The sequence below is a fragment of the Dermochelys coriacea genome, chromosome 1, assembly GCF_009764565.3.
Source record: "Dermochelys coriacea isolate rDerCor1 chromosome 1, rDerCor1.pri.v4, whole genome shotgun sequence".
In the NCBI taxonomy this organism is placed as follows: Eukaryota; Metazoa; Chordata; order Testudines; family Dermochelyidae; genus Dermochelys; species Dermochelys coriacea.
In genome coordinates, this window is record NC_050068.2 from 214382303 (window position 1) to 214391178 (window position 8876).

An 8876-nucleotide genomic window follows, 5' to 3' on the forward strand; every position below is an offset into this window, starting at 1 on the left:
AGCCTGTACATATCAATTTCTTTGTTAAATTGATGAACTCATATAAGCTTGCAGCATCCAGTGGGCATAACTGGACACTGCAAGGTGGAGGTTCCTAGGGTTATATCTGGGACCGGAGATATTTGCCAGTTTCATTTGGTTGCACAATCCAAGGAGCAGCTTACATGCCAGAGGCTGTGCATGAACATCCCAGGAGTGGGGGTTCTCACAGCAGAGCAGGGTAAGGCTGACTCCCAGAGTCAAGGATTGGAGTGAACTAGAAGATCACCCGTCCAGATAACATCAGAGGGGAACGTCACAGTTTGCGCTTGTTTCTTTTAAGACAGTTTTTTTTCTTGTTACTATAGCCCTTTATTTTATTAGTTATTTTTTTAACCATACATTCTTTCCACATTACAATCTGGTCTTAACTTTATTTTCATGGCCTTCTTTTATTCGCTGCTTAGGGCCTTTTCCTTACTAGCCACAAACTGTAAAGCAAATACATTAATTTCTTAACCAAATGTAAGCTAACTTTAATTCTTTTAATTTCATAACTAACTTTACACTTGTGAATATTTACAATCCAGCTTACTGAAGACCTAGTGACTTAATGGCAAATCCTCCTATTGAAGAAAACTCTACACATCAATTCATTTGGCATTAATTCAATATCAGTTACAATTAAACATTTCCTTGTTTAATGACATTTGAAAAGCCTGAAGTTCCTGGAAAATACAGGACTTATCATCAGTTTCTGAAACACTTGTGAAGTGTTTGGGGTATTTTCCTTCCCATTCAACAGCTAAAAGTGAAACAGTGACATCAAGAGCCTTAAAAAAGATTTATATTTTAGCAGTAAGGAATAAATCAAAAAGTTCCTCCACTATGGGGACTTCTTCATTTTGAGGAAGGGCAGATCACTTATTGGAAAATCCTGGATCCTGTCACTCACAATTATAATGGGCCTAATTCCATCCCACTTTTGTTAGTTAGCACCTCACTCCATGACTTGCTTCAATTCAACCCATGGGACAATCTGCAGAGTAAGAAACTACTCATTGATCATGAGGGTGGCAGACTCAGACCTGTTGTGCTTTGTATCATACAGGTGTATTACAAACAAAGAGCCAATTCTCTGACAAGAGAAATCCAGGAGAGCTGATTTCTCAGCCTCTCTGAATCAGGCCACTTCTTTAGATGCCTAGCTGTGGCTAAACAAGTTTGCAACTTTTGGACTTAGACTCTGCACAAACCAGAAATGATTAGGGAAATATCTTACAAAAGTGCCCCTTATATACCTGTATGTGGATCTAGACCTGGGCTCCAAGTACAGAAGGGCAATCAGGAACTAAATTGAGCAAAAGTCTGATTTTGGGGAATGCTTTGTTGCAGTTCAAGGAAACTGCATTTGTATCCCCCTTCCCTGGTTCAGCAAGGGCACCAACTCTATGGCTTCCAGCCATCTAGCTATCGCCTTTTTTGGGTGGAGACCCACTTCTCTCTCTCAATCCTGATGGGGACATTTTCAGGCCAAACAGTTCCCTGCTCCACAGTGTTATTCCCAGTCTGCCTAAACATACATAAGAACATTAGAACATAAGAATGGCTGTACTAGTTTCAGACCAAAGGTCCATCTACCCCAGTATCCTGTCTACCAACAGTGGCCAATGCTAGGTGCCCCAGAGGGAGTGAACCTAACAGGTAATGATCAAGTGATCTCTCTCCTGCCATCCGTCTCCACCCTCTGACAAACAGAGGCTAGGGACACCATTCCTTACCCAACCTGGATAACATCCATTAATGGACTTGACGTCCATGAATTTATCCAGTTCTCTTTTAAACCCTGTTTAGTCCTAGCCTTCACAACCTCCTCAGGCAAGGAGCTCCACAGGTTGACTGTGCACTGTGTGAAGAAGAACTTCCTTTTATTTGTTTTAAACCTGCTGCCCATTAATTTCATTTCATGGCCCCTAGTTCTTATATTATGGGAACAAGTAAATAACTTTTCCTTATTCACGTTCTCCACACCACTCATGATTTTATATACCTCTAGCATATCCCCCCTTAGTCTCCTCTTTTCCAAGCTGAAAAGTCCTAGCCTCTTTATATGGGACTCATTCCAAACCCCTCATCATATTAGTTGCCCTTCTCTGAACCTTTTCTAATACCAGTATATCTTTTTCGAGATGAGAAGACCACATCTGTATGCAGTATTCAAGATGTGGGCGTACCATGGATTTATATAAGGGCAATAAGATATTCTCCATCTTATTCTCTATCCATTTTTTAATGATTCCTAACATCTTGTTTGTTTTTTTGACTGCCGCTGCACACTGCGTGGACATCTTCAGAGAACTATCCACTATGACTCCAAAATCTTTTTCCTGATTAGTTGTAGCTAAATTATCCCCCATCATATTTTATGTATAGTTGGGGTTATTATTTCCAATGTGCATGACTTTACATTTATCCACATTAAAGTTCATTTGCCATTTTGTTGCCCAATCACTTAGTTTTGTGAGATCTTTTTGAAGTTCTTCACAGTCTGCTTTAGACTTAACTATCTTGAGCAGTTTAGTATCATCTGCAAACTTTGCCACCTCACTGTTTACCCCTTTCTCCAGATCATTTATGAACAAGTTGAATAGGATTGGTCCTAGGACTGACCCTTGGGGAACACCACTAGTTACCCCTCTCCATTCTGAAAATTTACCATTTATTCCTACTCTTTGTTCCCTGTCTTTTAACCAGTTCTCAGTCCATGACAGGATCTTCCCTCTTATCCCATGACAACTTAATTTACGTAAGAGCCTTTGGTGCACGACTTTGTCAAAGGCTTTCTGGATATCTAAGTACACTATGTCCACTGGATCCCCCTTGTCCACATGTTTGTTGACCCCTTCAAAGAATTCTAATAGATTAGTAAGACATGATTTCCCTTTACAGAAACCATGTTGACTTTTGCCCAACAATTTATGTTCTTCTATGTGCCTGACAATTTTGTTCTTTACTATTTTTTCAACTAATTTGCCTGGTACTGATATTAGACTTACTGGTCCATAATTGCCAGGATCACCTCTAGAGCCCTTCTTAAATATTGGCATTACATTAGCTATCTTCCAGTCATTGGGTACAGCAGCTGATTTAAAGGACAGGTTACAAACCACAGTTAATAGTTCCACAATTTCACATTTGAGTTATTTCAGAACTCTTGGGTGAATGCCATCTGGTACCGGCAACTTGTTAATGTTAAGTTTATCAATTAATTCCAAAACCTCCTCTAGTGACATTTCAATCTGTGACAATTCCTCAGATTTGTCACCTACAAAAGACTGCTCAGATTTGGGAATCTCCCTAACATCCTGAGCCATGAAGACTGAAGCAAAGAATTCATTTAGTTTCTTCGCGATGACTTTATCATCTTTAAGTGCTCCTTTTGTATCTCGATTGTCCAGGGGTCCCACTGGTTGTTTAGCAGGCTTCCTGCTTCTGATATACTTAAAAACATTTTGTTATTACTTTTTGAGTTTTTGGCTAGCTGTTCTTCAAATGCCTTTTTGGCTTTTCTTATTACATTTTTACACTTAATTTGGCAGTGTTTATGCTCCTTTCTATTTACCTCACTAGGATTTGACTTCCACTTTTTAAAAGATGCCTTTTTATCTCTCACTGCTTCTTTTACATGGTTGTTAAGCTACCATGGCTCTTTTTTAGTTCTTTTACTGTGTTTTTTAATTTGGGGTATACTTTTAAGTTGAGCCTCTATTATGGTGTCTTTGAAAAGTGTCCATGCAGCTTGCAGGGATTTCACTCTAGTCACTGTACCTTTTAATTTCTGTTTAACTAACCTCCTCACTTTTGCATAGTTTCCCTTTCTGAAATTAAATGCCACAGTGTTAGGCTGTTGAGGTGTTCTTCACACCACAGGAATGTTAAATGTTATTATATTATGGTCACTATTTCCAAGCGGTCCTGTTGTAGTTACCTCTTGGACCAGATTCTGCACTCCACTCAGGACTAAATCGAGGTTTGCCTCTCCCCTTGTAGTTTCCTGTACCAGCTGCTCCAAGAAGCAATAATTTAAAGTATCGAGAAATTTTGTCTCTGCATTTTGTCCTGTGGTGACAATTACCCAGTCAATATGGGGATAATTGAAATCCCCCATTATTATTGAATTATTTATTTTGAAAGCCTCTCTAATCTCCCTTAGCATTTCATCGTCACTATCTCTGTCCTGATCAGGTAGTCGATAATAGATCCCTACTGTTATATTCTTATTAGAACACGGAATTACAATCCATACAGATTCTATGGAACATGTGGATTCGCCTTGCTTGCTTTTCTTTTCTGATACTGATAACAGTGCAATTGTCACAGTTATAAGGTACCACAACCAGCACTTTCTATGAAAATATATTTTATTCTTAAGGTAAAAGCACTACAGAGAAAAACCTCTTAAAACAATAAAAGAACCTATACTCCTCCTAAGCAGCTTACCAGAGATCACCCGAACCCCAAGATGGGCTCTTGCAGGAGCAATTCTTCAAAACCCCACCCAAGGGGCTTCCTTGTGGTTTCAAATTCATTACAGCTTAATCTCACAACCAGCACCCAGTCTTTTGGGGCCTCAGCAGGCCAAGTCCTTCGAATGCTTCCCTAAAGCTTGGGCCCTCCATGGATCAGGGATCCTGTCTGTTTGCTGGATCAAGAAGAAGGCCCTGAGCCAGGCTATTTATCCATAAATCCTTTCTTTGTCTATTCATCTGTAGAGAATCCAGTTTGAACTAGTATGTGTCAACCTCTCCAGGTGGCTACAAAGGGCTGACGGACTTGCGGAATAACATTAGCATCCTGCTGCAATTGGTGGAGTTGCATATAATTCCACAAAAGCATGTACACAACAACATTTTTAATACAATATACCCAAAAGGTATTAAACCTAATTTAATATGATTTAAACTTTACTGGATTAAGTTATCTTAATGCCATAAGGTGTCTCCAGGATAGTGTCAGTCTGTCACACCCTTGCACAACCTACAGAAGGAAGGGATGGGCTTCAGTGAGCTTGGGATCAAACTCTAAATGTACTTGAATAAGGTCAGTGTAACACTTTTACCCTCTATTAGCTGAAAGTCTGGTGATCTTAAAGCAGCTACTCCAAATATTCCAGGGTTCTGATTACTTAAGCTTTGATCTTATGGTTATTGTACTGTACAATGTGGCAGTAGAAAGCAAGGGCATAATCTTGATTTCATTCAACAGATTTAGCACCCTACTAAAGATTTTTCGGGAAAGGGGAAAGAATCCCAGTAAAGCTGTGCACTAATTATGGAATGTGAGAATTAATGAGGTGAGATCATGCAATAACAATATGCTTGTGATTAATGCATTTTAGTGTCTGTAGAGTAGATTAAACTAATCTTAAAAGACATATTAAAGTTTTTTCTTTTTTCCCCTGGGTTTTTCCTTTTTCCCCAGGGCTGGGTTAAAGTTATTTGGGTGCATGAAGTGTGCAATATGTTTGCATTACCCTAAAGCATTGATCTGTTCTCTGAACTTCAACTCCATGTGAATGTAATATTTTTCTGGATTTTTTTTTCTTTTTCCTCCTTTTTTTCTCTTTCCTCCTTTTTTCTTTTCAACTGTTTTTTTGTTTGGTTAAATTAAAAATTTTAAAGAATTTGTAAATATATGATATTTCTAATTATCTGAATATATGACGTATCAAATCTATTTTTTTTAATTTAACGTTTAGGGCCAGATCCACTATTTAGTAAGAGTGCCTGGATTCCACGTGAGTGTCTGATTTTAACTGCTCTGGCTTAACAATTATAGCTTTTAAATGGTCCCACTGACATTCTGAAGTTACCATGTTGAGTTGGGTGTCTGCATGTGTGAGACGCTGAGCTGCTACTGTGGTTTCACTGGAGCAGTTTTATTTCATTGTAAAAGCCAACTTAACAGTCACTTGCATAACAGCAAATCTCATCTAATAGAAAAAATTGTAGGAATCCACTGATAATGCTCTAATTCAGTACAATTGCACCTATTCAATACCAGTTACAACTAAACATTTCCTGTTTGATGTCCTTTGAAAAGTCTGTATTTCCTGACTAAAGCAATACTTAAGGTCGATTAGTTTATTTAGTGGAAAGTGAACACATTTTTTTGCTTTTGTCCCCCCACCCCCCGCCATTAATTACAGAATAAGCATGGGAAACTCAAACACTGACAGCAGGAGACTGGAGACATGATTAACATTCTAGCAATGAAGAATTGATCAAAAATGTCCTACACTTTGATTTCATCTTCATTTTGCAGGGAAGTCAGATCATCTTGTTGGAAAATCCTGGATGTTGTCAATCATAATCACAGTGGGTCTGATTCTGTTTTACTCCTAACAAGTGTCTCACTCCACGACTTGTCTCAATTCAATCAATGGGAGAAACTTCAGATTAAAAGAGACTATCATGATAATCTAGTCTGACCTCCTGCACATCGCAGGTCACAGAACCTCACCCATCCACTCCTGTAATAGACCCCTAACCTCTGACTGAGTTACTGAAGTCCTCAAAACATGGTTTAAAGACTTCAAATTACAGAGAATCCCCCATTTACACTAGTTTAAACCTGCAAGTGACCCATGCCACATGCTGCAGAGGAAGGCAAAAAACCAGCAGGGTCTCGGCCAATCTGACCCAAGGGGAAAATTCCTTCCTGACCTCAGATATGGCAATCAGTCAAACCCAGAGCATGTGGGCAAGACCCACCAGGCAAACACCTGGGAAAGAATTCTCTGTAGTAACTCAGAGCCCTCCCCATCTACTGTCCTGTCTCCGGCCATTGGGGATTTTTGCTACTGGCGGTCACCAATAGCCCACATGCCATCATAGGTAACCCCATCAGACCATCCCCTCCATTAACTTTTGAAGCTCAGTCATGACACCAGTTAGGTTTTTCGCCCCCAGTGCTGCCCTTGGAAGGCTACTCCAGAACTTCACTCCTCTGATGGTTAGAAACCTTTGCCCAATTTTGAGCCTAAACTTGTTGATGGACAGTTTATAGCCATTTGTTCTTGTGTCCATATTGGCGCTTAACTTAAATAACTCCTCTCCCTCCCTGTTATTTATTCCTCTGATGAATTTATAGAGAGCAATCATATCTCCCCTCAGCTTTCCTTAGTTTAGGTTAAACAAGCCAAACCAATTTGGGCCTCCTCTCATAAGGTAGGTTTTCCATTCCTCGGATCATCCTATTAGCCCTTCTCTGCACGTGTTCCAGTTTGAATTCATTTTTCATAAACATTGGAGACCAGAATTGCACACAGTATTCCAGATGAGGTCTCACCAGTGCCTTGTATAATGGTACTAACACTTTCCTGTCTCTACTGGAAATACTTCACCTGATGTATCCTAGCACTGCATTAGTTTTTTTCATGGCTGCATCACATTGATGGCTCCTCGTCATCCTGTGACCTACCAATACAGACATCCTCCTCTGTCACTTCCAACTACGTCCCCAGTTTATAGCAAAAATTCTTCTTGTTAGTCCCTAAGCGCATGATCTTGCACTTTGTACTATTAAATTTCATCCCATTGCTATTACTCCAAATTACAAGGTCATCCAGATCTTCTTGTATTATATTCCAGTCCTCCACCATATTGACTATACTTCCCAACTTTGTGTGATCTGTAAATTTTATGAGCACACTCTCACTTTTTGTGAGACAGTCATTAATAAAAATGTTAAATATGATTGGTCCCAAGAACGATCCCGGAGGACTCCACTACTAACCTCCCTGCAGCCTGACAGTTCACCTTTCACTATGACTCATTCGTAGTTGCTGATTTAACCAGTTCCTTATCCACCTTTGAGTTCTCATATTAATCCCCACCTACTCCAATTTAACTAATAATTGACCATGTGGAAATGTATCAAATGAAATGATTCTTTTCTATGGGAAGAGCAAACTTATCAAAGCTGATGTAATCAAATAATTTTATGGGACACTTGGTGGAGATTAATTAAGTTAGAGACACACGCTAAAGGAAATATTGTTAAACTATGACTATTTGGAAATTTGCATGAAGTATTAATGCACAAAAGAATTTCACATGATGACATTGGAACACAATAAACTCATCAATAAGGCCATATCTACACTAGAAATGGTTTGCCAGTATAGATATACCAGCAAACTGTCCTAGAATAGATGTAGCTTCTACTGGCAAAAAAGTGATTTTGATGGTATAACTTATAATGGATCCCTGAGTAAAATAAGTTGGACTGGCAACAACAGTCTTTTTTACCAGTATAAGCTGTGTTTAAACTAGGGTTTTAGTCAGTAAAATAATATTGCAAAAATCACATCCCAAGCTGACATTGCTAAACTGCCAAAAGTTTCTACTGTAGACCTGGACTAGAGAGAGAGAGAGAGAGAGAGAGAGAGAGATAGAGAGATTCACTCATTCAAGAGACAAATAGGCTTTACTACTGAAAAACCTTTAAGCTCATCCCTCTCCACAGCACTAACTGGCAATGTGCTACTTTGGTTATCTTCACCATCAACACTATCATTTCACAGACAATTTGAAAACCATACCCTATGGATGACTCATATGTAGAAGAAACCACATGTTCAGATATAATAACAAGCTTGCATCTTCAACTATCTCCTATGACTAGATTAGATCATTTCCCACCTCCTGTTCTGCTCAGATGGGTTCCTTAATCCTTGACGTCTTAATTTGCCCACTCTGACTAAAACGAGGTTGTGGTTTCCTTTCAGCAGATTGTTGTGGTTTGCTTCTTATAGAAGTGCTTATTTGTGAGGAGGACAATGCTGTGCAGATAGTTTCCCATGTCACAAATGTACCCTTTCATCTGAATGGCCG